The sequence below is a fragment of the Ranitomeya variabilis genome, chromosome 3 (genome assembly GCF_051348905.1).
Source record: "Ranitomeya variabilis isolate aRanVar5 chromosome 3, aRanVar5.hap1, whole genome shotgun sequence".
Classification (NCBI taxonomy): domain Eukaryota; kingdom Metazoa; phylum Chordata; class Amphibia; order Anura; family Dendrobatidae; genus Ranitomeya; species Ranitomeya variabilis.
The window spans coordinates 764,024,674-764,052,459 of record NC_135234.1 but is presented as its reverse complement, the minus strand read 5'-3'; the positions used below and the strand labels follow the sequence as shown (position 1 = coordinate 764,052,459).

Here is a 27,786-nt window from a genome sequence, read left to right as displayed (position 1 = left end):
TTTAGTAATCGTATAGAAGATGGGAGTAGTAGTGCTGGATCTACAGGATGGTGCAGTGTAAAGTTAGGGCATTGTGACCTCGCGTGTCATTTCCTTTTGGTTTATCATTAGAGTTGCAAATGTTTTCCAAAAGTTTTCGATTTCCTATCACTGGTGGCAAATTGCACACAATGCTGGGTATCCTTGAGGATCAGCACAATGTCAATCAGGTGCTTCTAAGGCCTGCAAGATATTGTCTTATAATAGACGCATGGACTTACAGGATGTAACATAATAATGCCAAATTTCATAAATATTTACCCTCTTTCTGTTAATGCACTCTCTCCCGTTTCTTTGGTAGTCCACCAAACTGGTTAGTAACCCTGCAGCCGGTTTATGGTATGTGGGGTGATGCGGGTCTCCCTTCCCTGCAGTTATTAGTTTCACATCCCTAGGATTTCAATCTTTGGTACAGAGGAAGCCTAAAATGCACTCAATTATTCCAACGCATGCACCTCTTCATCAATGTATATAGTATATAGCTAAGCTGAAAGGCCCAGATCACTGTATATAAAAGGGGAGGGGGCCGTGAATCTGCTGAGTAGCGCGCTTCCAGCCTCTTGATATTTTCTGCCATCTCAGCCGACCACGGGCGGCGATTATTTCCACTCCAACGGTTTCCATTGTGCAGGAAATTTCATTCGCTTTAATCTCCGCTCGCACATTTCCAAGTAAAATGTTAAGAGAACGGCGGTCGTGGCTCCTACATTTTGCACCGTTCACTCATAGGGCGGCTCTTTATTTTTTATTTTTTGTATCCAAGTTTGGATCCGAATACTAGGCCCCCAAAAATTAAATTACTGTAGGTAGGTCATATTGATCGTTAAAAGGATTTTTTTTCATTTGGGCAACTGGGAGGTTTGGGACAGTAGACACGAACAGACCTGAGCCCCTGATGGGGGTCCTTTCGTATTTCAGTGGAGCGGGGCATCACAATTTTGGACAATTACTTCTTGGATGGAACCCATGACTATATTGATTACTGTCATTTGTAGAGAATGTTTTCAGTTCCCTACAGCACCCCCGCAGGGTGAAAGGAGCATTACACTGAGCCAATGCATTATCTATGTAAGGACCGGATTGTAGGGGTCCTCCAGAGACACTCTTGTAACTTCTCTACACTTCGGCCAAGAGATGAGGATCCTGGACAGGGAACATTAATGGACACTGTAATTATTAGAATCTTAAAGGGGCGTCTCATGAAGGCAGCCCCTGTGTATGCTCTTATTGGGCATGTGGTCTTCTTAAAGGGATGTTTTCATGATTGATTTCCAGGCGAGCATTTCTCCGCTGCCTCCAGGAGGTTGTTGTGCTCTTGAATGACTGATATTTCGGACCTAGAGTGTTCACACCGCTACTCTGAATTGTGCGCATTTTTTCCTCTATCGCAGGATCACTAATGCTGGCCGGATCTAGTGAGCTTCAGATCAGCGCTTACAAGCTCTACAGCAGGGAGGTTGCGAGCACGTGGCTCTTTGCCTAGGAAACCAGCCACTGCTGATAAACTGCAGAGGTGGCCGGTGAAATAAAGAACTAAAAATCCATTCTGTAACTGAGAATGGCCAGGATTTTTTAATGAGGGGTAAATTGCAATTTTTTTTTTCTTTTGCCAAGCACCATTTATGATGGAGACCACCGCTATAAAGGGGACTGCTTTCTCGTCTCTGCTTCCAAAACTAAAGGGGGTTTCTAATGAGCACATGCAGATCTTCCACAAGTTGCTGGTGGGCAGCATGCTCTCATTACTTTTTTTTTTTTTTTTTTATTCTTTCCCACAAGATGGCGGAGTGGAGAGACCAGCCCCCCCCCAAAAAAAAAACTCATCCCTTTTTTCAGTAGGCAGGTAAAGGGGCTGCACTTTATAGAAGTGAAGCGACGGATCTGTATTGTGGGCAGGAGGGCGAATGACACGCGGCTCTAACGGCCCCCCGAGGACGCGTCCTTCCAGTGAGTCACTTATGCGCGTGCGGAGGGATGACAGACCGCCATTAGTTCGTGGATTAGTGACACATCCGTCCTCCAGGGAACGTGAGCGCAGCTGGAGCGTGAAAACGGGTTTTCCAGTTCACCTGTGTTTTCCAGGCAGAGCGTCTGATTTGGAGGATGGGGCAGGTCTGGCGGCTTTCATCCCCGGCTATACGGCACATGGGACGACCAGAGCATCCCTCAGAAAGTACCAGTCTGCGTCTGTGGGACTACAACTCCCAGCATTCAGGAGAGGGGAGCAGTGGGTTTATTGGCTCTGGACACCTGACACCGTAATGGGGGCACCTTTTGATAATCGCTGAGTGTCGACAGGTTACATGTACAGCGTGACGGGTCGCGGCTCGCCATGCACGCCGGGGTGCGACTGTTATAATTGGGCCAGTGCTCTTTAAGCCCCTGTGTCGGCCCCCCTCGTGACCGGCCGCTTACAGGAAAATGACAGACAAAAAACGGAGAGCAGGAAATATTTGTCCGCTTAGGTATTCGGCACAACAAGCGGCACGCCTAATGAGCCAGCGTGGAAAATGTGCTGCTGCGGAGGGGAGAGACCACATGTGACATTGGGAAGCCCCCGCCTGCGCCAGGGACATGGGGGGGTAACAAGCTAGCACATGGGATGGCCACCATCATGGAGCCATTACAGCTTTCCCCAAATTCTGCCAAATGAAGGGGATAATACTATGTAACTTGGCAAAGCTTAGTCCATATTCCCTAGAAAATGGGAATGAGAAACAACTGAGTGACTTAAAAGATAGATATATAATTTTTTTTTTAATTTACAAAAAAGTAAAGTTTGAAACTTTTTTTTTTTTTTTTTTCCTTTTTCTTGGTTGCTTTGTCCACTTGTACATGAATTACACTGCAATCACAATTGTATATTGTGCATTGTAACTTTAAGGGTATATGCACACGTTAAGTAATTGGTGCAGAAATTTCGGCATCATTTGGCAGGAAAATCGCAACCTACAATACACTTTTTTTTTTTTTTAATGCAGATTTTTCCCCACTCGTTATGGTGAAATCTCCAGCAAAAACGCTGAAAGAATTGACGTGCTGCAGAGGTGTGCACGAGACTTCAGCATTCTCATTCACTTTGCTGGCGTCAGGAAACCATTTAGGTTCTGTGACAAATTGGCGCGGAAGGAAAAAAAAAGCGTCGCCTTCAATGTGTGCACAGGCCCTAACCCTCTTGTGTTGCATTCCCAAGATTTTTTTTTTTTAGTGACTTCTTTTTGATCCTGCAGATTTTCCGCACCAATTAAGTAAATCAGGTTACCTGCATTTATTAAAAAATTATGTGTTATTATACAGTACAGACCAAAAGTTTGGACACACCTTCTCATTTAAAGATTTTTCTGTGTTTTTGACTATGAAAATTGTAAATTCACACTGAAGGCATCAAAACTATGAATTATCACATGTGGAATTATATACTTAACAAAAAAGTGTGAAACAACTGAAATTATGTCTTATATTCTAGGTTCTTCAAAGTAGCCACCTTTTGCTTTGATGACTGCTTTGCACACTCTTGGCATTCTCTTGATGAGCTTCAAGAGGTAGTCACCGGAAATGGTCTTCCAACAATCTTGAATAGAACAATTTTCATAGTCCCGCTATAGTATGTATGTGTGATAAAAAAACAACATATTTTTATAAGCGTGTGATCGCTTGTAGAGTACACTGCAGTACTATAATGTATTGTGAAATTGTCTAACACTTGTAGCTGGACAGACATGTGGCTCTGAGGTGGGCTCTTTGACTGTCACTACCAAGCAGACCCATCTGCACCCAGGGATCATGGCGCAGATGGTTGTCTGAATTTACTGCGCCATGTTAAAGCTTTTCAACTACTACTGTTATGCAGGACAGTGGCATTTGACTGGTTAAACGATTGCATTCGGTGCTAGATCTGATCACTAGAGACAGGCGAACCTGAACAGCAAAATTCGGCGTCCGAACACCTACTGTTCAGGCACGGACACTGAACACGGACTTCACCAGAATCTCTGTGTTACTGTTGGGGTTTCGGGTGTTTGTCGCGCTGTCATCTGCTTCTGATTGTTGGTGAAATCACCGCTGGTCAGACTTCTGTGGTTCGCACGCTTTGATCAGAGGTATAAAGTTTACCTCCGATCACTGGTGTCAGCTGATGGGACTACTTCTCCCATCAGACTACGCCTTCTGCCGCTAATTACAGCGGAGTGGCTGAAGGGGAGTATTCATCACCCAGCGCCCACACTGTAAATAAAAAGGAACGAAATGCGCGGTCCCCCCCCTTTTTTTTTTTTTTCCCGACAACCAGCCTTGCTAAAGCAGACACTTGTGGACTGGTATTCTCAGGCTGGTAAGGGGCCATGGATTTTGCCCCCCCCCTTCCTCTCCCAGCCTAAAAAACAGCAGCCCACAGCTGCCCAGAAAAGGTGTATTTATTATTTTGGTGCATTCTGGTGACTTTCTCGCTGTACAAGCAGGGATCTTAAAAAGGTCACCGAAGTTCAGGGGCCCGGCTGGGAACGCAGCCTCAGTGACTGGCGGTAAACTCGAGGATGTCACTGAGGCTGCTCTCGCAGCAACTCCATTCTCCCAGTCCCAGCAGAGACCTCTTGGCACCGTCCACGTGGAAAACTGTTTATCCCCAGACATGGATTATGGCGTGGGACAGAACAATGGACAGGTGAAGGATGATGGTTTTTTTTTTTTTTTTGTTTCATTACCGGAGACGAGGGCTTCAATGGAATGGGCGTTAGGTGAGCATGGTTTAATTTAGAATCATTAAGGAGTCATTCTTTCAATTAAAATACTTTATTGTGGCTGTGTTTATTTTCAATGTAACTATAAGATTAGTGATGGGCACGGGTCTTATAGACGCCTCTCCGTTACTAATTCATGGGCTTGAGGTATCCGGACAATGCAAAGGTGGCATGAACCCCACCTGCCACCGGAAGGGAAAGTGGGAAGAGACGGGCAAAGCCCCAGAATTGGCGCACCTAATAGATGTCCCTTCTGTGGGCAGCTGCGGGCTGCTATTTTTAGGCTGGGGGGGGGGGGGCAATATTCATGGCCCCTTACCAGCCTGAGAATACCAGACCCAGCTGTCTGCTTTAGAAAGGCTGGTTGTCAAAAATAGGGGGACCCCACATCATTAAAAAAGGAAAAAACCCGAAAGTTGACCCCTCTATTTTTGATAACCAACCTTGCTGACAGCTGAGGGTTGCAGCCCCCAGCTTTGAGTTTTGCCTGGCTGGTTATCAAAAATACATGGGAAACGATCCCTTTTTTCTTTTTTTTTTAATTAATTAATTTATTTATTTATTTATTTTTTTATTTAGAGCATAGGCGCCGGCTGATGAATACTCCCATTACCTGAGCTTGCTCTGTTATTAGCGGCAACAGTCACTGACGGAGCAGAGCAAACTTTATACCTCCGATCACAGCTGCGGACTCACGCCGTCATTTATCAGCATGGAAACGGCGGCTGTGTAACCGGCGGTAACGATTTCAGCACCGATCAGTAGCAGTGTTTGCTGCGCTGTCTGCTGTCATGGGCATAACAGTGGGTGTTCGGGCCCCCTATTCAAGTGAATGGGGTTCGGGTCTGGGTACTGTTCTGGTACCCAAATTGTTTTTTAACCTGTCCTGCCGAGCCCGCTGGACCCGAACATCCAGGGGTCCGCCCATGTCTACTGATCGCGTCATGTAGGGTGCTGGGTTTACATGGCAGCTGTTAAATGACATGGACATTAGTGGATGCCTGTTTAGGATGGCGCACCACCGTCCTATCTGTGCCTACTGCCTGATCGGCAGCACGTCACCTGATTACACAGGACAATGTGCTGCTGAGTGCTTAAAAACCATTGAAGTCAACGAGCGAGCATTTTGCTCCTTCGTCTGGTGTTTACTGGCCTGACAGGACGACCATCCTTCCCTTGCACTGTAAGAAGCCGGCTCTGCGTTTGGTCCTTCTCCCCCCGTCGGCCTATAACCCCTTAGAGGCTGTTGTTGCTTTTGGCCGCAGCATCTAAGGGGGATTACGGCTTGTGCATGGTGGGTGCACATCCATTAGTGAGGATTATACAGGGGGATTCAGCTTGAATATCTGGTAGGAAACGCTGCGTCATCAAATCATCACAGGACACCAAATTCTGCTGCACATTTATCTGACAGCTGTAACCACGTTTATGCGACTCCTGCTCATGTCCCCTTTTCGCGTCCCAGCTGTCTCCTTTAATCTTGGCGATGCCTGCCTCTGTGATCTGCGAACAGAAAAACGTGACATCAGATTCTGCCGCTACATAATTTCCTCCCAAAATCTAGAAATATCCCGAAATGTTAAAAGTTCTGTTCAGCCGTCCTTTAAAGGTGCACTCCACACAAAACGACGAGGGCTCGCTAGGCCTGACTTAGGGGAAACTTGTTGCCCACAGCAGCCAATCACATCTCCGCTTTCACTTCTAAAGTGGCTCGGAATGCTGGTTGCTATGGGCAACAACACCATTTATGTAGCATATGTGCTGCTGCGCTTTCCTTAGTTTGCTTACTAACGGTTACCATTTTGGCAGGACCGTTAAAGCCAAAAAACCACACACTGTTTATGCACATCTAAAGTGTCTGGTAAGGTAATGCCTACTCATTTGGAAAACAAAACTGGTCTTGTTGCCCGTAGCAACCAACCAAATATCAGCTTTTATTGGACTGCAGCATTATAGGTGGTTGCTACGGGCAACAAAGCCGGTTGGTTTGAGAAGTGAGGCCCTGAGGGGGCGGAGCATGATATAAGCAACCAATGAATGTATAAAACAGAATGCTAGTGTTATGCTCCGCCCCCGAGGGTCCTGCACTGCCCATAAGTTTGTTTTTTGTTTGTTTTTTGTTGAAGGTAAGTAACATAACTACAATCCTGAGTGCCACTATAGCTACTGAACTCACTCCTAGCTTTTCGAGGAACTGTCAAGTTAGTATTTGAGTGAAAAAGAAGGGAGCATAGTTTTCTTTTTTGGTGGCCATATTGCTCAACATAACGACTCACCAAAATGTTTAAGCCTCCTATTTGGGGAGTGGGGGGGAATTTGGATTTGGATCTTTACCATTTCTATGGTGACTATGGCGATTTCTCCTCCTGGTTCGGCGGCGACGTCTGCGCGCACTTCTAGATGTCCGAGATGCCATGTTGTTATCACGAGGATTTCGTGGTGTGGAGCAGAGGAAGGCTGTAATCAGGACTCCAAATAGAAACGTCAGGAGTCCAAATAGGATGGTCATGATTACTCGCGTGATGACATCAGTTTTATGAAATCACGGAACATGCGAGTCACTTAGGTCAACCGACCACACCCTGTGTTGTCACAAAGGGGCCACACCCTGTGTTGTCACAAAGGGGCCACACCCTGTGTTGTCACAAAGGGGCCACACCCTGTGTTGTCACAAAGGGGCCACACCCTGTGTTGTCACAAAGGGGCCACACCCTGTGTTGTCACAAAGGGGCCACACCCTGTGTTGTCACAAAGGGGCCACACCCTGTGTTGTCACAAAGGGGCCACACCCTGTGTTGTCACAAAGGGGCCACACCCTGTGTTGTCACAAAGGGGCCACACCCTGTGTTGTCACAAGGGGGCCACACCCTGTGTTGTCACAAGGGGGCCACACCCTGTGTTGTCACAAGGGGGCCACACCCTGTGTTGTCACAAGGGGGCCACACCCTGTGTTGTCACAAGGGGGCCACACCCTGTGTTGTCACAAGGGGGCCACACCCTGTGTTGTCACAAGGGGGCCACACCCTGTGTTGTCACAAGGGGGCCACACCCTGTGTTGTCACAAGGGGGCCACACCCTGTGTTGTCACAAGGGGGCCACACCCTGTGTTGTCACAAGGGGGCCACACCCTGTGTTGTCACAAGGGGGCCACACCCTGTGTTGTCACAAGGGGGCCACACCCTGTGTTGTCACAAGGGGGCCACACCCTGTGTTGTCACAAGGGGGCCACACCCTGTGTTGTCACAAGGGGGCCACACCCTGTGTTGTCACAAGGGGGCCACACCCTGTGTTGTCACAAGGGGGCCACACCCTGTGTTGTCACAAGGGGGCCACACCCTGTGTTGTCACAAGGGGGCCACACCCTGTGTTGTCACAAGGGGGCCACACCCTGTGTTGTCACAAGGGGGCCACACCCTGTGTTGTCACAAGGGGGCCACACCCTGTGTTGTCACAAGGGGGCCACACCCTGTGTTGTCACAAGGGGGCCACACCCTGTGTTGTCACAAGGGGGCCACACCCTGTGTTGTCACAAGGGGGCCACACCCTGTGTTGTCACAAGGGGGCCACACCCTGTGTTGTCACAAGGGGGCCACACCCTGTGTTGTCACAAGGGGGCCACACCCTGTGTTGTCACAAGGGGGCCACACCCTGTGTTGTCACAAGGGGGCCACACCCTGTGTTGTCACAAGGGGGCCACACCCTGTGTTGTCACAAGGGGGCCACACCCTGTGTTGTCACAAGGGGGCCACACCCTGTGTTGTCACAAGGGGGCCACACCCTGTGTTGTCACAAGGGGGCCACACCCTGTGTTGTCACAAGGGGGCCACACCCTGTGTTGTCACAAGGGGGCCACACCCTGTGTTGTCACAAGGGGGCCACACCCTGTGTTGTCACAAGGGGGCCACACCCTGTGTTGTCACAAGGGGGCCACACCCTGTGTTGTCACAAGGGGGCCACACCCTGTGTTGTCACAAGGGGGCCACACCCTGTGTTGTCACAAGGGGGCCACACCCTGTGTTGTCACAAGGGGGCCACACCCTGTGTTGTCACAAGGGGGCCACACCCTGTGTTGTCACAAGGGGGCCACACCCTGTGTTGTCACAAGGGGGCCACACCCTGTGTTGTCACAAGGGGGCCACACCCTGTGTTGTCACAAGGGGGCCACACCCTGTGTTGTCACAAGGGGGCCACACCCTGTGTTGTCACAAGGGGGCCACACCCTGTGTTGTCACAAGGGGGCCACACCCTGTGTTGTCACAAGGGGGCCACACCCTGTGTTGTCACAAGGGGGCCACACCCTGTGTTGTCACAAGGGGGCCACACCCTGTGTTGTCACAAGGGGGCCACACCCTGTGTTGTCACAAGGGGGCCACACCCTGTGTTGTCACAAGGGGGCCACACCCTGTGTTGTCACAAGGGGGCCACACCCTGTGTTGTCACAAGGGGGCCACACCCTGTGTTGTCACAAGGGGGCCACACCCTGTGTTGTCACAAGGGGGCCACACCCTGTGTTGTCACAAGGGGGCCACACCCTGTGTTGTCACAAGGGGGCCACACCCTGTGTTGTCACAAGGGGGCCACACCCTGTGTTGTCACAAGGGGGCCACACCCTGTGTTGTCACAAGGGGGCCACACCCTGTGTTGTCACAAGGGGGCCACACCCTGTGTTGTCACAAGGGGGCCACACCCTGTGTTGTCACAAGGGGGCCACACCCTGTGTTGTCACAAGGGGGCCACACCCTGTGTTGTCACAAGGGGGCCACACCCTGTGTTGTCACAAGGGGGCCACACCCTGTGTTGTCACAAGGGGGCCACACCCTGTGTTGTCACAAGGGGGCCACACCCTGTGTTGTCACAAGGGGGCCACACCCTGTGTTGTCACAAGGGGGCCACACCCTGTGTTGTCACAAGGGGGCCACACCCTGTGTTGTCACAAGGGGGCCACACCCTGTGTTGTCACAAGGGGGCCACACCCTGTGTTGTCACAAGGGGGCCACACCCTGTGTTGTCACAAGGGGGCCACACCCTGTGTTGTCACAAGGGGGCCACACCCTGTGTTGTCACAAGGGGGCCACACCCTGTGTTGTCACAAGGGGGCCACACCCTGTGTTGTCACAAGGGGGCCACACCCTGTGTTGTCACAAGGGGGCCACACCCTGTGTTGTCACAAGGGGGCCACACCCTGTGTTGTCACAAGGGGGCCACACCCTGTGTTGTCACAAGGGGGCCACACCCTGTGTTGTCACAAGGGGGCCACACCCTGTGTTGTCACAAGGGGGCCACACCCTGTGTTGTCACAAGGGGGCCACACCCTGTGTTGTCACAAGGGGGCCACACCCTGTGTTGTCACAAGGGGGCCACACCCTGTGTTGTCACAAGGGGGCCACACCCTGTGTTGTCACAAGGGGGCCACACCCTGTGTTGTCACAAGGGGGCCACACCCTGTGTTGTCACAAGGGGGCCACACCCTGTGTTGTCACAAGGGGGCCACACCCTGTGTTGTCACAAGGGGGCCACACCCTGTGTTGTCACAAGGGGGCCACACCCTGTGTTGTCACAAGGGGGCCACACCCTGTGTTGTCACAAGGGGGCCACACCCTGTGTTGTCACAAGGGGGCCACACCCTGTGTTGTCACAAGGGGGCCACACCCTGTGTTGTCACAAGGGGGCCACACCCTGTGTTGTCACAAGGGGGCCACACCCTGTGTTGTCACAAGGGGGCCACACCCTGTGTTGTCACAAGGGGGCCACACCCTGTGTTGTCACAAGGGGGCCACACCCTGTGTTGTCACAAGGGGGCCACACCCTGTGTTGTCACAAGGGGGCCACACCCTGTGTTGTCACAAGGGGGCCACACCCTGTGTTGTCACAAGGGGGCCACACCCTGTGTTGTCACAAGGGGGCCACACCCTGTGTTGTCACAAGGGGGCCACACCCTGTGTTGTCACCAAGGGGGCCACACCCTGTGTTGTCACCAAGGGGGCCACACCCTGTGTTGTCACCAAGGGGGCCACACCCTGTGTTGTCACCAAGGGGGCCACACCCTGTGTTGTCACCAAGGGGGCCACACCCTGTGTTGTCACCAAGGGGGCCACACCCTGTGTTGTCACCAAGGGGGCCACACCCTGTGTTGTCACCAAGGGGGCCACACCCTGTGTTGTCACCAAGGGGGCCACACCCTGTGTTGTCACCAAGGGGGCCACACCCTGTGTTGTCACCAAGGGGGCCACACCCTGTGTTGTCACCAAGGGGGCCACACCCTGTGTTGTCACCAAGGGGGCCACACCCTGTGTTGTCACCAAGGGGGCCACACCCTGTGTTGTCACCAAGGGGGCCACACCCTGTGTTGTCACCAAGGGGGCCACACCCTGTGTTGTCACCAAGGGGGCCACACCCTGTGTTGTCACCAAGGGGGCCACACCCTGTGTTGTCACCAAGGGGGCCACACCCTGTGTTGTCACCAAGGGGGCCACACCCTGTGTTGTCACCAAGGGGGCCACACCCTGTGTTGTCACCAAGGGGGCCACACCCTGTGTTGTCACCAAGGGGGCCACACCCTGTGTTGTCACCAAGGGGGCCACACCCTGTGTTGTCACCAAGGGGGCCACACCCTGTGTTGTCACCAAGGGGGCCACACCCTGTGTTGTCACCAAGGGGGCCACACCCTGTGTTGTCACCAAGGGGGCCACACCCTGTGTTGTCACCAAGGGGGCCACACCCTGTGTTGTCACCAAGGGGGCCACACCCTGTGTTGTCACCAAGGGGGCCACACCCTGTGTTGTCACCAAGGGGGCCACACCCTGTGTTGTCACCAAGGGGGCCACACCCTGTGTTGTCACCAAGGGGGCCACACCCTGTGTTGTCACCAAGGGGGCCACACCCTGTGTTGTCACCAAGGGGGCCACACCCTGTGTTGTCACCAAGGGGGCCACACCCTGTGTTGTCACCAAGGGGGCCACACCCTGTGTTGTCACCAAGGGGGCCACACCCTGTGTTGTCACCAAGGGGGCCACACCCTGTGTTGTCACCAAGGGGGCCACACCCTGTGTTGTCACCAAGGGGGCCACACCCTGTGTTGTCACCAAGGGGGCCACACCCTGTGTTGTCACCAAGGGGGCCACACCCTGTGTTGTCACCAAGGGGGCCACACCCTGTGTTGTCACCAAGGGGGCCACACCCTGTGTTGTCACCAAGGGGGCCACACCCGCTTGCCATGTCATCGAGTGGAATATGCAAATTTAAGGAGCAAAACTGTGTCCTGTGATCATTTTACTTCTAGAAACGTGTATTTTTATATTTTTGTACTTTAGGTAAAAAGGGTTCATTTAAGGTCCTTTTAAATCCTTCCTTATTAAATAGAAGAATAAATAAACCTGGGAAATTAGAAAATAAATAAATTTAAAAAGGAGAAATAAAGAAAAGAGAGAAAATATATAATATATATATATATTATTCTCTAACACACACACACACACACACACACACACACACACACACACACACACACACACACACACACACACACACACACACACACACGTAAATATTGCGAAGGGATGGTAAAACTAAAAAAAAAACAACATAAAATACAAAATTAAATAAGCGGTAGAAATATTGTAAATGCATCGTAGGTAGGTAGGGGTGCTTGTTTTTCCACTCTCCTCCCCCCTACATGCGCCACAAAAAAATGGAATAATGCATGTGAAAACTCATAACCCAAAATACTATATATAGTTTTTGATTAATGTTAAAGTGCTTACACACAGCTCATTAATGGGGAAAAAAAGTTCTTCTAAAATAACCCCCACCCACTTTATTTTTTATCTTCATACACTTATAAAAGAAGCAGTAAAGCCATTTTCCTTTTATCGCCATGATCTACCACATTTGAAGAATGATTTTAAAATTAAACCTAAAAATCTCAATAATTTCACCCCATATAATTTTTTTTTTCTTGTACATTATATGATTAAAACGAACAGTTTCAGTCAAAACTACAGATCTTATTGCAAAAAATAATATAAATTAAAACCTTCATATGAGGAAATAGGAAAAATAAAAAAAACTTTAAGAAAAGAGATGTGGGGGAACGACGCGTTGGCTATTATTAAATGTTGTCATTGTAGGTGACCTCACATGTTGTTTGGACCTGAAGGTAACGCTGAGATGTGGAAATCTGTAGTCATTGCGGTTTTATCACAATTGGCAGTACGGGGGATAGATTGTGCCTGGATTGGCGGTCTCGCCAGCGGTCACCCAGCTTTCCAAGGTCCGGATAAGATGTCAGGATGGAGTCTGATGTTGGATACTTTCCATCAGATCTGAGATGTGTGATGAGCCCCGTGCGTCTCAAGGACGTCCCCCCAGCAGTCACCTGGCGGAGCGCAGTATTGATGAAGTCATCTCTTCTATGAATCGAGGGGCGATACATAGACTAGGACTTGTTTAGACCCCACTATCTTTTGTGGAGGGGTGCACGTTGTTACCCTGTAGTGGTTGAGTTAAAATTTCTGGGCGTAATGTCAGGTATCATGTGGTGCATGTTATGTGAACAGTGTAAAGTAGGAAGGTTAGACATTGCAGCAGCCTGAAAAGAGAAGTGAATCTCTGACTCCCCCTATAGACGGGGCAGGGAAGCTGCAGCCACCGATGAAAGCTCTGTCCGTCAGTTGATTTAATAGGCAGATGGATGTGTGACCGGAATTACCGTAAGTCCTCCAGAGCTTTGTATTCCCCACTCTGTTGCAATGAATCATCTGGAGTGGAGCACCCCGCTTCCTTTTTCTTTGTTTTTTTTTTTCTCTTTAATGATATATGGACAAGCCCTTTAATTCTCTGGCTCTTATAGTCCTTCTCAGTCCCTCTGTAAGGACTCCTGGCGCAGAGTCCTAGACCAGTCATTGTAATACCTCTTAAATAACGCAGCTGTTAAAGGGGCGCGGGCACGGACACCCAGCTTTAAATGCAGCCCCCCTATATGTGAGAGGCGTCCTGTCCGTTTCTTCCATGTGTCGCCCCCATAGGGGGGTTTTGTCACATCTGATCGATATGTGAAATGCGCCAGAATTCATATCCGGTGAGATGATAGGAACGTGGCGGTGATCGGGGAGCGCTGACATTTAGTTAATAAGCCGTCCATGTTGTCTCCCCGGGGCACAGGCTCCACTTCTAATCTCCGACTTATGAAATATGTATTGTATTCATAGCCAGGTTTCCTTTCTATAATAAACTCATTGTAGCCGCTCCATCTGTAGTTTATAAGAAGGTTACAGGTTCCACATAGACAGCAATCATGTGATCAGCGGCATGCCTTAAAGGGCTCCTGCCAATATGACACCCGCCGCGATAATCATTTCTTAAAATATGGTTTATAATCAGATTTTGATCTTTTGTGGACTGAATGTGCTCCCGCCTATGGACAGAGAACAGATTTATTTTTCATTGTTTTTTTTACTCAAACTTTTACCTCCTAAATAATGGACTTTGTATGTGAGCAGCAAAGAGGAGTCGGGGAAGGGAGGTGGCAACTGCTGGGAGAATATTGCAGGCTCTAAAAAATACTTGGCATGAAAACTCAAAATAAAGATGTGTCCTAAACCTTTCCCAAAATGCTATAACGCTGTATACAGTGGGAACGGAAAGTATTCAGACCCCTTTAAATTTTTCACTTTGTTTCATTGCAGTCGTTTGGTAAATTAAAAAAAGTTCATTTTTTCTAATTAATGTTCACTCTGCACCCCATCTTGACGAGAAAAAAAAGAAATGTAGAAACTTCTGCAAATTTATTAAAAAAAGAAACTGAAATATCCCATGGCCATAAATATTCAGGCCCTTTGCTCAGACACTTATATTTAAGTCCCATGCTGTCCATTTCCTTGTGATCCTCCTTGAGATGGTTCTACTCCTCCATTGGAGTCCAGCTGTGTGTAATTAATCTGATAGGACTTGATTTGGAAAGGCGCACACCTGTCTATATAAGACCTCACAGCTCACAGTGCATGTCAGACCAAAAGAGAATCATGAGGCCAAGGGAACTGGCCAAGGAGCTCAGAGACAATTGTGGCAAGGCACAGATCTGGCCAAGGTTACAACAGAATTTCTGCAGTACTCAAGGTTCCTAAGAGCACAGTGGCCTCCATAATCCTTAAAGGGAAGAAGTTTGAGAGCACCAGAAGTCTTCCTAGACCTGGCCATCCAGCCAAACTGAGCAATTGTGGGAGAAGAGCCTTGGTGAGAGAGGTAAAGAAGGACCCCAAGATCACTGTGGCTGAGCTCCAGAGATGCAGTAGGGAGATGGGAGAAAGTTCCACAAAGTCACCTATCACTGCAGCCTCCACCAGTCAGGTCTTTATGGCAGAGTGGCCTGACGGAAGTCTCTCCTCAGTGCAAGACATATGAAAGCCGCATAGTTTGCAAAAAAACACATGAAGGACTCCCAGACTATGAGAAATAAGATTCTCTGGTCTGATGAGATGAAGATAGACCTTTTTGGTGATAATTCTAAGCGGTATGTGTAGAGAAAACCAGGCACTGCTTATCACCTGCCCAATACAATCCCAACAGTGAAGCATGGTGGAGCATCATACTATGGGGGTGTTTGTCAGCTGCAGGGACAGGACGACTGGTTGTCATTGAAGGAAACATGAATGCGGCCAAGTACAGAGATATCCTGATGAAAACCTCTTCCAGAGTGCTCTGGACCTCAGACTTGGCCACAGGTTCACCTTCCAACAAGACAATGACCCTAAGCACATAGCTAAAATAACAAAGGAGCGGCTTCAGAACAACTATGTGACCATTCCAGCCAGAGCCCTGACCTAAACCCAACTGAGCATCTTTGGAGAGGCCTGAAAATGGCGTCCACCAACGTTCACCATCCAACCTGACGGAACTGGAGAGGATCTGCAAGGAGGAATGGCCGAGGATCCCCAAATTCAGGGGGGAAAAACTTGTTGCATCATTCCCAAGAAGACTCTTGGCTGTACTAGCTCAAAAGGGGCTTCTACTCAATACTGAGCAAAGGGGCTGAAGACTTATGACCATGGGATATTTCAGTTTATCTTTTTTTAATGAATTTTCTAAAAATTTCTACTTTTTTTTTTTTTTTTTTTTTCCCCCCAGTCAACATGGGATGCAGAGTGGACATTAACAAGAAAAGATGAACTTTTTTGAATTTACCAAATTGCTGCAATGAAACAGAGTGAAACATTTGAAGGGGTCTGAATACTTTTCGTACCCACTGTAACTACTATAATACTGCCCCTATGTACAGGAATGGAACTGCTATAATACTGCCCCTATATACAAGAATATAACTACTATAATACTGCTCCCTATGTACAAGAATATAACTACTATAATACTGCCCCTATATACAAGAATATAACTACAATAATACTGCTCCCTATGTACAAGAATATAACTACTATAATACTGCCCCCTATGTACAAGAATATAACTACTATAATACTGCTCCTGTGTACAAGAATATAACTACTATAATACTGCCCCCTATGTACAAGAATATAACTACTATAATACTGCCCCCTATGTACAAGAATATAACTACTATAATACTGCCCCCTATGTACAAGAATATAACTACTATAATACTGCTCCTATGTACAAGAATATAACTACTATAATACTGCTCCTATGTACAAGAATATAACTACTATAATACTGCCCCTATGTTCAAGAATATAACTTGCTGCCCCCTAAGCTAGTTGTACATTCTCACTGTGCACAAATAATACAGATTTAGGCTGTGTGCACACGTCAGGATTTCTTGCAGAAATTTCCTGACAAAAAACAGACATTTCTGCCAGAAATCCGCATGCGTTTTTTTTGCGTTTTTTGTGGTTTTTCTGCGTTTTTTTTCCGCATTTTTTTCCCGATGCATTAAATAGCGGGAAAAACGTGAAAAATCCACAAAATTAATGAACATGCTGCTTTTTTTTTTACCGCGATGCATTTTTTTTGCGGAAAAAAACGCATCATGTGCACATAAATTGCAGAATGCATTCTAAATGATAGGATGCATATGTATGCGTTTTTACAGCGTTTTTATCGCGAAAAAACCTGAACGTGTGCACATACCCTAAAGGACAGTTTTGTTGCTTGTCACAGTGCAGGCAATTAATTATTGCCGCCCCCAAGTCTGAGACAAGATAAGAATATCCCTGTATCAGCAGCATCCTGATTATGTAGCCAATTTTAACCCAAGAGATTGTATATGTGCCTATAAAGAGAAAAAGGTCATCACATTGATGCAGTCATTAGGAAGTACCATGCCCATAAGCACAAGAATCCAATACACTAGAAGCGAAAAAATGCTTTAATTATTTACAATACCTAATGAAGCAGAAAAAGAACACAGTCTATTCATGCTTTTTTTTAAGGTTAATTCTTAAGAGACTGGAAGACAACACAAATTTATGGATTACAGCACCACCCAAAAAATGGTGTTCTCCACTTAGATCCATCATCCCAAGAATACACTTTATATAATTTGTATCAGAGCATTTCCCATCTGACATCTGTTCATGTGCACAATTTTAGTTAATGGAACCAGTATTATAGTAGTTATATTCTTGTATATAGGAGCAGTATTATAGTAGTTATATTCTTGTACATAGGAGCAGTATTATAGTAGTTATATTCCTGTACATAGGGGCCACTATTATAGTAGTTATATTCTTGTACATAGGGGCAGTATTATAGTAGTTATATTCTTGTACATAGGGGCAGTATTATAGTAGTTATATTCTTGTATATAGGAGCAGTATTATAGTAGTTATATTCTTGTACATAGGAGCAGTATTATAGTAGTTATATTCTTGTACATAGGAGCAGTATTATAGTAGTTATATTCTTGTACATAGGGGCAGTATTATAGTAGTTATATTCTTGTACATAGGGGGCAGTATTATAGTAGTTATATTCTTGTACATAGGAGCAGTATTATAGTAGTTATATTCTTGTACATAGGAGCAGTATTATAGTAGTTATATTCTTGTACATAGGAGCAGTATTATAGTAGTTATATTCTTGTACATAGGGGGCAGTATTATAGTAGTTATATTCTTGTACATAGGGGGCAGTATTATAGTAGTTATATTCTTGTATATAGGGACAGTATTATAGTAGTTATATTCTTGTACATAGGGGGCAGTATTATAGTAGTTATATTCTTGTACATAGGGGGCAGTATTATAGTAGTTATATTCTTGTACATAGGAGCAGTATTATAGTAGTTATATTCTTGTACATAGGAGCAGTATTATAGTAGTTATATTCTTGTACATAGGGGGCAGTATTATAGTAGTTATATTCTTGTACATAGGGGGCAGTATTATAGTAGTTATATTCTTGTACATAGGGGGCAGTATTATAGTAGTTATATTCTTGTACATAGGAGCAGTATTATAGTAGTTACAGTGGGGCAAAAAAGTATTTAGTCAGTCAGCAATAGTGCAAGTTCCACCACTTAAAAAGATGAGAGGCGTCTGTAATTTACATCATAGGTAGACCTCAACTATGGGAGACAAACTGAGACAAAAAAATCCAGAAAATCACATTGTCTGTTTTTTTTATCATTTTATTTGCATATTATGGTGGAAAATAAGTATTTGGTCAGAAACAAAATTTCATCTCAATACTTTGTAAAATATCCTTTGTTGGCAATGACAGAGGTCAAACGTTTTCTGTAAGTCTTCACAAGGTTGCCACACACTGTTGTTGGTATGTTGGCCCATTCCTCCATGCAGATCTCCTCTAGAGCAGTGATGTTTTTGGCTTTTCGCTTGGCAACACGGACTTTCAACTCCCTCCAAAGGTTTTCTATAGGGTTGAGATCTGGAGACTGGCTAGGCCACTCAAGGACCTTGAAATGCTTCTTACGAAGCCACTCCTTCGTTGCCCTGGCGGTGTGCTTTGGATCATTGTCATGTTGAAAGACCCAGCCACGTTTCATCTTCAATGCCCTTGCTGATGGAAGGAGGTTTGCACTCAAAATCTCACGATACATGGCCCCATTCATTCTTTCATGTACCCGGATCAGTCGTCCTGGCCCCTTTGCAGAGAAACAGCCCCAAAGCATGATGTTTCCACCACCATGCTTTACAGTAGGTATGGTGTTTGATGGATGCAACTCAGTATTCTTTTTCCTCCAAACACGACAAGTTGTGTTTCTACCAAACAGTTCCAGTTTGGTTTCATCAGACCATAGGACATTCTCCCGAAACTCCTCTGGATCATCCAAATGCTCTCTAGCAAACTTCAGACGGGCCCGGACATGTACTGGCTTAAGCAGTGGGACACGTCTGGCACTGCAGGATCTGAGTCCATGGTGGCGTAGTGTGTTACTTATGGTAGGCCTTGTTACATTGGTCCCAGCTCTCTGCAGTTCACTCACTAGGTCCCCCCGCGTGGTTCTGGGATTTTTGCTCACTGTTCTTGTGATCATTCTGACCCCACGGGGTGGGATTTTGCGTGGAGCCCCAGATCGAGGGAGATTATCAGTGGTCTTGAATGTCTTCCATTTTCTAATTATTGCTCCCACTGTTGATTTCTTCACTCCAAGCTGGTTGGCTATTGCAGATTCAGTCTTCCCAGCCTGGTGCAGGGCTACAATTTTGTTTCTGGTGTCCTTTGACAGCTCTTTGGTCTTCACCATAGTGGAGTTTGGAGTCAGACTGTTTGAGGGTGTGCACAGGTGTCTTTTTATACTGATAACAAGTTTAAACAGGTGCCATTACTACAGGTAATGAGTGGAGGAAAGAGGAGACTCTTAAAGAAGAAGTTACAGGTCTGTGAGAGCCAGAAATCTTGATTGTTTGTTTCTAACCAAATACTTATTTTCCACCATAATATGCAAATAAAATGATAAAAAAACAGACAATGTGATTTTCTGGATTTTTTTTGCTCAGTTTGTCTCCCATAGTTGAGGTCTACCTATGATGTAAATTACAGACGCCTCTCATCTTTTTAAGTGGTGGAACTTGCACTATTGCTGAATGACTAAATACTTTTTTGCCCCACTGTATATTCTTGTACATAGGGGCAGTATTATAGTAGTTATATTCTTGTACATAGGGGCAGTATTATAGTAGTTATATTCTTGTACATAGGAGCAGTATTATAGTAGTTATATTCTTGTACATAGGAGCAGTATTATAGTAGTTATATTCTTATACATAGGAGCAGTATTATAGTAGTTATATTCTTGTACATAGGGGCAGTATTATAGTAGTTATATTCTTGTACATAGAGGCAGTATTATAGTAGTTATATTCTTGTACATAGGAGCAGTATTATAGTAGTTATACAGGTCCTTCTCAAAAAATTAGCATATAGTGTTAAATTTCATGATTTACCATAATGTAATGATTACAATTAAACTTTCATATATTATAGATTCATTATCCGCCAACTGAAATTTGTCAGGTCTTTTATTGTTTTAATACTGATGATTTTGGCATACAACTCCTGATAACCCAAAAAACCTGTCTCAATAAATTAGCATATTTCACCCGACCAATCAAATAAAAGTGTTTTTTAATACCAAACAAAAAAAACATCAAATAATAATGTTCAGTTATGCACTCAATACTTGGTCGGGAATCCTTTGGCAGAAATGACTGCTTCAATGCGGCGTGGCATGGAGGCAATCAGCCTGTGACACTGCTGAGATGTTATGGAGGCCCAGGATGCTTCAATAGCGGCCTTAAGCTCATCCAGAGTGTTGGGTCTTGCGTCTCTCAACTTTCTCTTCACAATATCCCACAGATTCTCTATGGGGTTCAGGTCAGGAGAGTTGGCAGGCCAATTGAGCACAGTAATACCATGGTCAGTAAACCATTTACCAGTGGTTTTGGCACTGTGAGCAGGTGCCAGGAAGCATGAAGTGCTCCAAAATCTCCTGATAGCTAGCTGCATTGACCCTGCCCTTGATGAAACACAGTGGACCAACACCAGCAGCTGACATGGCACCCCACACCATCACTGACTGTGGGTACTTCACACTGGACTTCAGGCATTTTGGCATTTCCTTCTCCCCAGTCTTCCTCCAGACTCTGGCACCTTGATTTCCGAATGACATGCAAAATTTGCTTTCATCAGAAAAAAGTACTTGGGACCACTTAGCAACAGTCCAGTGCTGCTTCTCTGTAGCCCAGGTCAGGCGCTTCTGCTGCTGTTTATGGTTCAAAAGTGGCTTTACCTGGGGAATGCGGCACCTGTAGCCCATTTCCTGCACACGCCTGTGCACGGTGGCTCTGGATGTTTCCACACCAGACTCAGTCCACTGCTTCCTCAGGTTCCGGTCACCTCTTCTCGTTGTACAGCGTTTTCTGCCACATTGTTTCCTTCCAACAGACTTACCATTGAGGTGCCTTGATACAGCACTCTGGGAACAGCCTATTTGTTGAGAAATTTCTTTCTGGGTCTTACCCTCTTGCTTGAGGGTGTCAATGATGGCCTTCTTGACATCTGTCAGGTCGCTAGTCTTACCCATGATAGGGGTTTTGAGTAATGAACCAGGCAGGGAGTTTTTAAAAGCCTCAGGTATCTTTTGCATGTGTTTAGAGTTAATTAGTTGATTCAGAAGATTAGGGTAATAGGTCATTTAGAGAACTTTTTCTTGATATGCTAATTTATTGAGACAGGTTTTTTGGGTTATCAGGAGTTGTATGCCAAAATCATCAGTATTAAAACAATAAAAGACCTGACAAATTTCAGTTGGTGGATAATGAATCTATAGTATATGAAAGTTTAATTGTAATCATTACATTATGGTAAATAATGAAATTTAACACTATATGCTAATTTTTTGAGAAGGACCTGTATTCTTGTACATAGGAGCAGTATTATAGTAGTTATATTCTTGTACATAGGAGCAGTATTATAGTAGTTATATTCTTGTACATAGGAGCAGTATTATAGTAGTTATATTCTTGTATATAGGAGCAGTATTATAACAGTTATATTCTTGTACATAGGAGCAGTATTATAGTAATATTCTTGTACATAGGGGCAGTATTATAGTAGTTATATTCTTGTATATAGGGGCAGTATTATAGTAGTTATAGTCTTGTACATAGGGGGCAGTATTATAGTAGTTATATTCTTGTACATAGGAACAGTATTATAGTAGTTATATTCTTGTACATAGGGGCAGTATTATAGTAGTTATATTCTTGTACATAGGAGCAGTATTTTAGTAGTTATATTCTTGTACATAGGGGCAGTATTATAGTAGTTATATTCTTGTACATAGGAGCAGTATTATAGTAGTTATATTCTTGTACATAGGAGCAGTATTATAGTAGTTATATTCTTGTACATAGGAGCAGTATTATAGTAGTTATATTCTTGTACATAGGAGCAGTATTATAGTAGTTATATTCTTGTACATAGGAGCAGTATTATAGTAGTTATATTCTTGTACATAGGAGCAGTATTATAGTAGTTATATTCTTGTACATAGGAGCAGTATTATAGTAGTTATATTCTTGTACATAGGAGCAGTATTATAGCAGTTATATTCTTGTATATAGGAGCAGTATTATAGTAATATTCTTGTACATAGGGGCAGTATTATAGTAGTTATATTCCTGTACATAGGAGCAGTATTATAGTAGTTATATTCTTGTACATAGGGGCAGTATTATAGTAGTTATATTCTTGTACATAGGAGCAGTATTATAGTAGTTATATTCTTGTACATAGGGGCAGTATTATAGTAGTTATATTCTTGTACATAGGGGCAGTATTATAGTAGTTATATTCTTGTACATAGGAGCAGTATTATAGCAGTTATATTCTTGTACATAGGGGCAGTATTATAGTAGATATATTCTTTAACTTGTCGCCTTTCTTCCATGTATACACAATGAATGTGCGGTTCTTGTTCCTTTCTGTGTTCCTCGCTGTATTCTAATATAACCTTGGTTGAGCTTTTGCTGTCTGATAATCTCGGTGTAATGGAAGCTTCTGAGAACAGTGTAGGAGGTAGAACTGATCATTATATGAAGATGATGGTGGTTATCTCTGTAGGGATAAATGATATTTTGCTCTTGTTGGCAGTTTATGTAGAGGGTAGAGCTTGATATTTGTGACTTTATGAACCGACTGAAGTTCATGAGAGGAAAAAGATTCAACTCATTTGTTAGCAGATTAATTGGCACGTTCGCACGAGGCTTCCAGTTGACGATGGCTTCTGTCTTAGCAGATTATTTGAGGGTTAGACGTGTTCGATGGCCAAATGCTTCTCTTTACCAACAAAACAAAACAAAAACCTATATAATGTAAGATTCACAGCAATATGAACCTTTATGACTTAGGGTATGTGCACACGTCCGGATTTCTTGCAGAAATTTCCTGAAGAAAACCGGAAATTTTCTGCAAGAAATCAGCATTTTTATTTTTTTTGCGGTTTTTTCCCTGTTTTTTCGCCTTTTTTTAGCATTCTGCAAGCGTAATTAGCTTGCAGAATGCTAAAGTTTTCCAAGCGATCTGTAGCATCGCTTGGAAAACTGACTGACAAGTTGGTCACACTTGTCAAACATAGTGTTTGACAAGTGTGACCAACTTGTTACTATAGATGCTGCTTATGCAGCATCTATAGTAAAAGAATGTTTAAAAATAATAAAAAAAATAAAACATGGTTATACTCACCCAGACATCTCCTCAGCGGCGTCCGTTCCTATAGATGCCGGTGTGGTTCAGGACCTATGATGACGTCGCGGCTTGTGATTGGTCACGTGAGTCACATGAGCGGTCACGCGACCAATCACAAGACAGTGACGTCATCACAGGTCCTGAACCACACCATCTATAGGAACGGAAGAGAGAGCATGCACCGGAGAGGCGGGAACACTTCGGGGGCCATCAGAGGGTGAGTATAGGACTATTTTTTTTTTTTATTCTTTTTTTTTTTTTACCAATTATATGGTGCCCAGTCCGTGGAGGAGAGTCTCCTCTCCTCCACCCTGGGTACCAACCGCACATAATCTGCTTACTTCCCGCATGGTGTGCACAGCCCCGTGCGGGAAGTAAGCAGATCAATGCACTCCTAGGTGTGCGGAATCACCGCAATTCCGCATTTTTAATGAACATGTTGCTTTTTTTTCCGCTATGCGATTTTTTCGTGGAAAAAAAATGCAACATTTGCACAAAAAATGCGGAATACCCTGTAAATAATAGGAGGCATATGTAAGCGTTTTTTTCACGTTTTTATAGCGAAAAAACGCGAAAAAAACGCGAAAAATCCTGAACGTGTGCACATGGCCTCATACTTGTCAGTTTGCTGAGGCAAAAAGGATTCATAAAAACGTTCACAAAATTAAAAAGCAAAAAAGTGTTTTTCCTTGTGACTGTTCTTGGTGTTGCAGTTTTTTTCTTAAAGGGAACCTGTCAGCAGGATTGTGCACAGTAACAACAGGCAGTGTCAGGTCGGTGCCGCTATACTGATTAGCTTAGCTCAGGTATTCACCAGTATGCCTTCTGACAGCTCACTGACAGTGACCTAACCATTATTTTCCAAAAAAAAAAAAAAAAAAAAAAAAAAAAAAAAATATATATATATATATATATATATATATATATATACATACATACATACATACATACATACATACATACATACATACATACATACATACATACATACATACATACATACATACATACATACATTCACACACACGGTTAAAGTTGTTGATCCCCCTCGTTTACTGACACAAAAACCCACACTGGTCACAGAAGTAGCTTGAACCTGACAAAAGTAATAATTAAATAAAAAAAATCTATGAATATGAACAAATGAAATTCAGACATTCCTTTTTCACTATGCTTCCACAAAATTTTTTTTTTCTTTAATAAAACTCATGAAATCGGCCTGGACAGAATTGTTGGTTCCTTAACTTAATATTTTGTTGCACCACCTTTTGAGGCAATCACTGCAATCAATCAATTTCTGTAACTGTCAATGAGACTTCTGCTCCTCTCGACAGGCATTTTGGCCGCTCCTCAAGAGCAAACTGCTCCATTGTCTCGTGTGTGAAGGTTGCCTTTTGTTTCAGCTCTTTCCAAAGATGCTCAGTATGATCTAGGTCAGGGCTCACAGAAGGCCACTTCAGAATAGTCCAATATTTTCCTCTTTTCCTCATTCCTGGGTGTTTTTATCCGTGAGTTTTGGGTCATTATCCTGTTGCAAGACCCATGACCTGCGCCGGAGACCAAGCTTTCTGACACTGGGCAGCACATTTCTCTCTAGAATCTCTTGATAGTCTAGAGATTTCATTGTACCCTGCACAGATCCTAGACACCCTGTGCCAGATGCAGCAAAGCAGCCCCGGAACATAACAGAGCCTCCTCCATGTTTCACAGTAGGGGCAATGTTCTTTTCTTGGTATGCTTCATTTTTCCATCTGTGAACATAGACCTGATGTGCCTTGCCAAAAAGTTCCATTTTTGTCTCATCTGTCCATAGGACATTGTCCCAGAAGTTTTGTGGCTTGTCAACATGTGGTTTGGCAAATTCCAGTGTGGCTTTTGTATGATTTTTTTTTTTTTTTTTCAGCAATGGTGTCCTCCTTGGTCATCTCCCATGAAGTCCACTTTGGCTCATACAACGACGGATGGTGCGATCTGACACTGATGTTCCTTAAGCTTGAAGTTCACCTTTAATCTGTTTAGAACTTTTTCTGGGCTCTTTTATCATCATTCGTATTATCCGTCTCTTTGATTTATCATCAATGTTCCTCCTGTGGCCACGTCCAGGGAGGTCGGCTACAGTCCATGGATCTTACATTTCTGAATAATATGTGCAACTGTAGTCACAGGAACATCAAGCTGCTTGGAGATGGTCTTATAACTTTTACCTTTAACATGTTTGTCTATAATTTTCTTTCTAATCTCCTGAGACGACTCTTTCCTTCGCTTCCTCTGGTCCATGTTGGTGTGATATTCACTGTGCTGGTGACATGGTGTGTATCTGTAGCCCTATATACCGGCCACTCACTTATTCCAGGATTGTAGACCCCTGTGATGATACTTAGTGGACATACCGCGACTTAACATGTCCCTTTTGTCACATTATTTTCAGGGTCCCATCATTTCTGTCCAGGCCGATTTCATGAGGTTTATTTATTTATTTTTTTAATTCTGTGGAAGCATGGCTGAGAAGCAATGTCTGACTTTCATTTGTTCATTTTCATAGATTTATTTATTATTACTTTTGTCAGATTCAAGTTATTTCTATGACCATTGTGGGTTCTTCTGTCATTAAGCGAGGGGAACCAACAATTTTCATCACGTGTCTGTGTATGTGTACTAGACACACTAGACTTTGGAAATCCAGGTCCCAGAGTCTGAAGGAAGAGTGGAGAGGCCACAATCCAAGCTGCTGGAGGTCTAGTGTGAGGTCTCCACAATCAGTGATGGTTTGGGGAGCCATGTCATCTGCTGGTGTAGGCCCACTGTGTTTTATCAAGACCAAAGTCAGCGCAGCCGTCTACCAGGACATCTTAGAGCACTTCATGCTTCCCTCTGCCGACAAGCTTTTTGGAGATGGAAATGTCATTCTCCAGCAGGACTTGGCCCCTGTCCACACTGCCAAAAGTACCAATGCCTGGTGTAAAAACAGTATCACTGGGCTTGATTGGCAGCAAACTCGCCTGACCTTAACCCCATAACAATTCCTTTGCAGACATTATGGGGACCAGTTTAGTTTCTTTGCTCCTCTCATTCTTTGCTTGATACAATGTTACATTGTTCTTCCTGCTGCGTTACGTTGTATCGAAACCAGACTCTCAATAGATTGAGTAACGCAGGATTTTGGCAGAGTTGTTCCTTATATTATGCAACGAGATATCAGATTTCTGGGGTGGGAGGATCATACACGGCCCAGAGTCCGGCCAGGAATGTCATCCTTATCTATCAGGAATTCACAAGCATAGGATGTTGAGGCAGTAGTCTGTGCGGTCATATTCTGGCCCGGTTTTGTATATATTGTGCAATGCCCCCACCTTGACTGTACTGTGGCCCGCTCCTCCTCTGCCTGCTCCTCCTCTTCCCGTACACCTGCCAGGAGCCGCTCACTACAGATGATATAGTTTAATAGGTTATGAGACCGCATGGCTTTTCCTCCCCTGGATGGTTTTAGATCTTTTGTTTAATGTCAGCGATATGTAGCGGTAAATGCCCCGTAGAAGAGGATGAGCCCAGTCTGGGAGCACAAAGTGCCGCAACTATCATATTTGTTGTGGAGCCCAGTGCTCAGGAATATAATACATTGTCACCGGCTTCTCTTATGAACTAATTTTCAGCTGGACAAAGCAAAATTTGTCCTGTGTCTGTGAGACATAATGTAACAAGACTTTAGGGTCGCTCCAGACACGATCCCAATTAACATCTGTAGTGCCATAAAGATTGATAAGGTCCTGAAATCTAGATTTTACTTTAGCTTTGTTGTGTTTTTTTTTTTTCCTTATATAGCACAAATCTACTATTTTATATAGTCCTGGAGAAGATTTCTGCCAGGCTCATTGTAGATTTAATGCCAAGAAAAAGGGGGAAAAAATAGTTGTCAAAAACAACCAATATAACATTCCTTCAATGTACACAAATATAACTGGTCTAATACTGCCCCCTATGTACAAGAATATAACTACTATAATACTGCCCCCTATGTACAAGAATATAACTACTATAATACTGCTCCTATGTACAGGAATATAACTACTATAATACTGCCCCTATATACAAGAATATAACTATTATAATACTGCCCCTATGTACAGGAATATAACTACTATAATACTGCTCCTATGTATAAGAATATAACTACTATAATACTGCCCCTATGTACAAGAATATTACCTCTATAGTACTGCCCCCTATGTACAAGAATATAACTACTATAATACTGCCCCCTATGTACAAGAATATAACTACTATAATACTGCCCCTATATACAAGAATATAACTACTATAATACTGCTCCTAT

At 44.8% G+C, this 27,786-nt stretch overlaps 1 protein-coding gene and 1 long non-coding RNA gene across 7 annotated transcripts in view; one reads left to right on the top strand and one right to left on the bottom strand.

The window, feature by feature from the left end:
- The window catches only part of LOC143817384 (glycerophosphodiester phosphodiesterase domain-containing protein 5-like), a 164,456-nt gene that overhangs the window by 21,941 nt on the left and 114,729 nt on the right, over positions 1 to 27,786 (top strand). The gene's annotated exons all lie outside the window — the stretch shown is intronic.
- LOC143818609 (uncharacterized) lies at positions 6,166 to 7,373 on the bottom strand. The gene is made up of 2 exons (XR_013224635.1): positions 7,110 to 7,373; positions 6,166 to 6,278 (listed from the first exon to the last, which is right to left on the bottom strand). It is a non-coding gene; the product is annotated as an uncharacterized LOC143818609 (long non-coding RNA).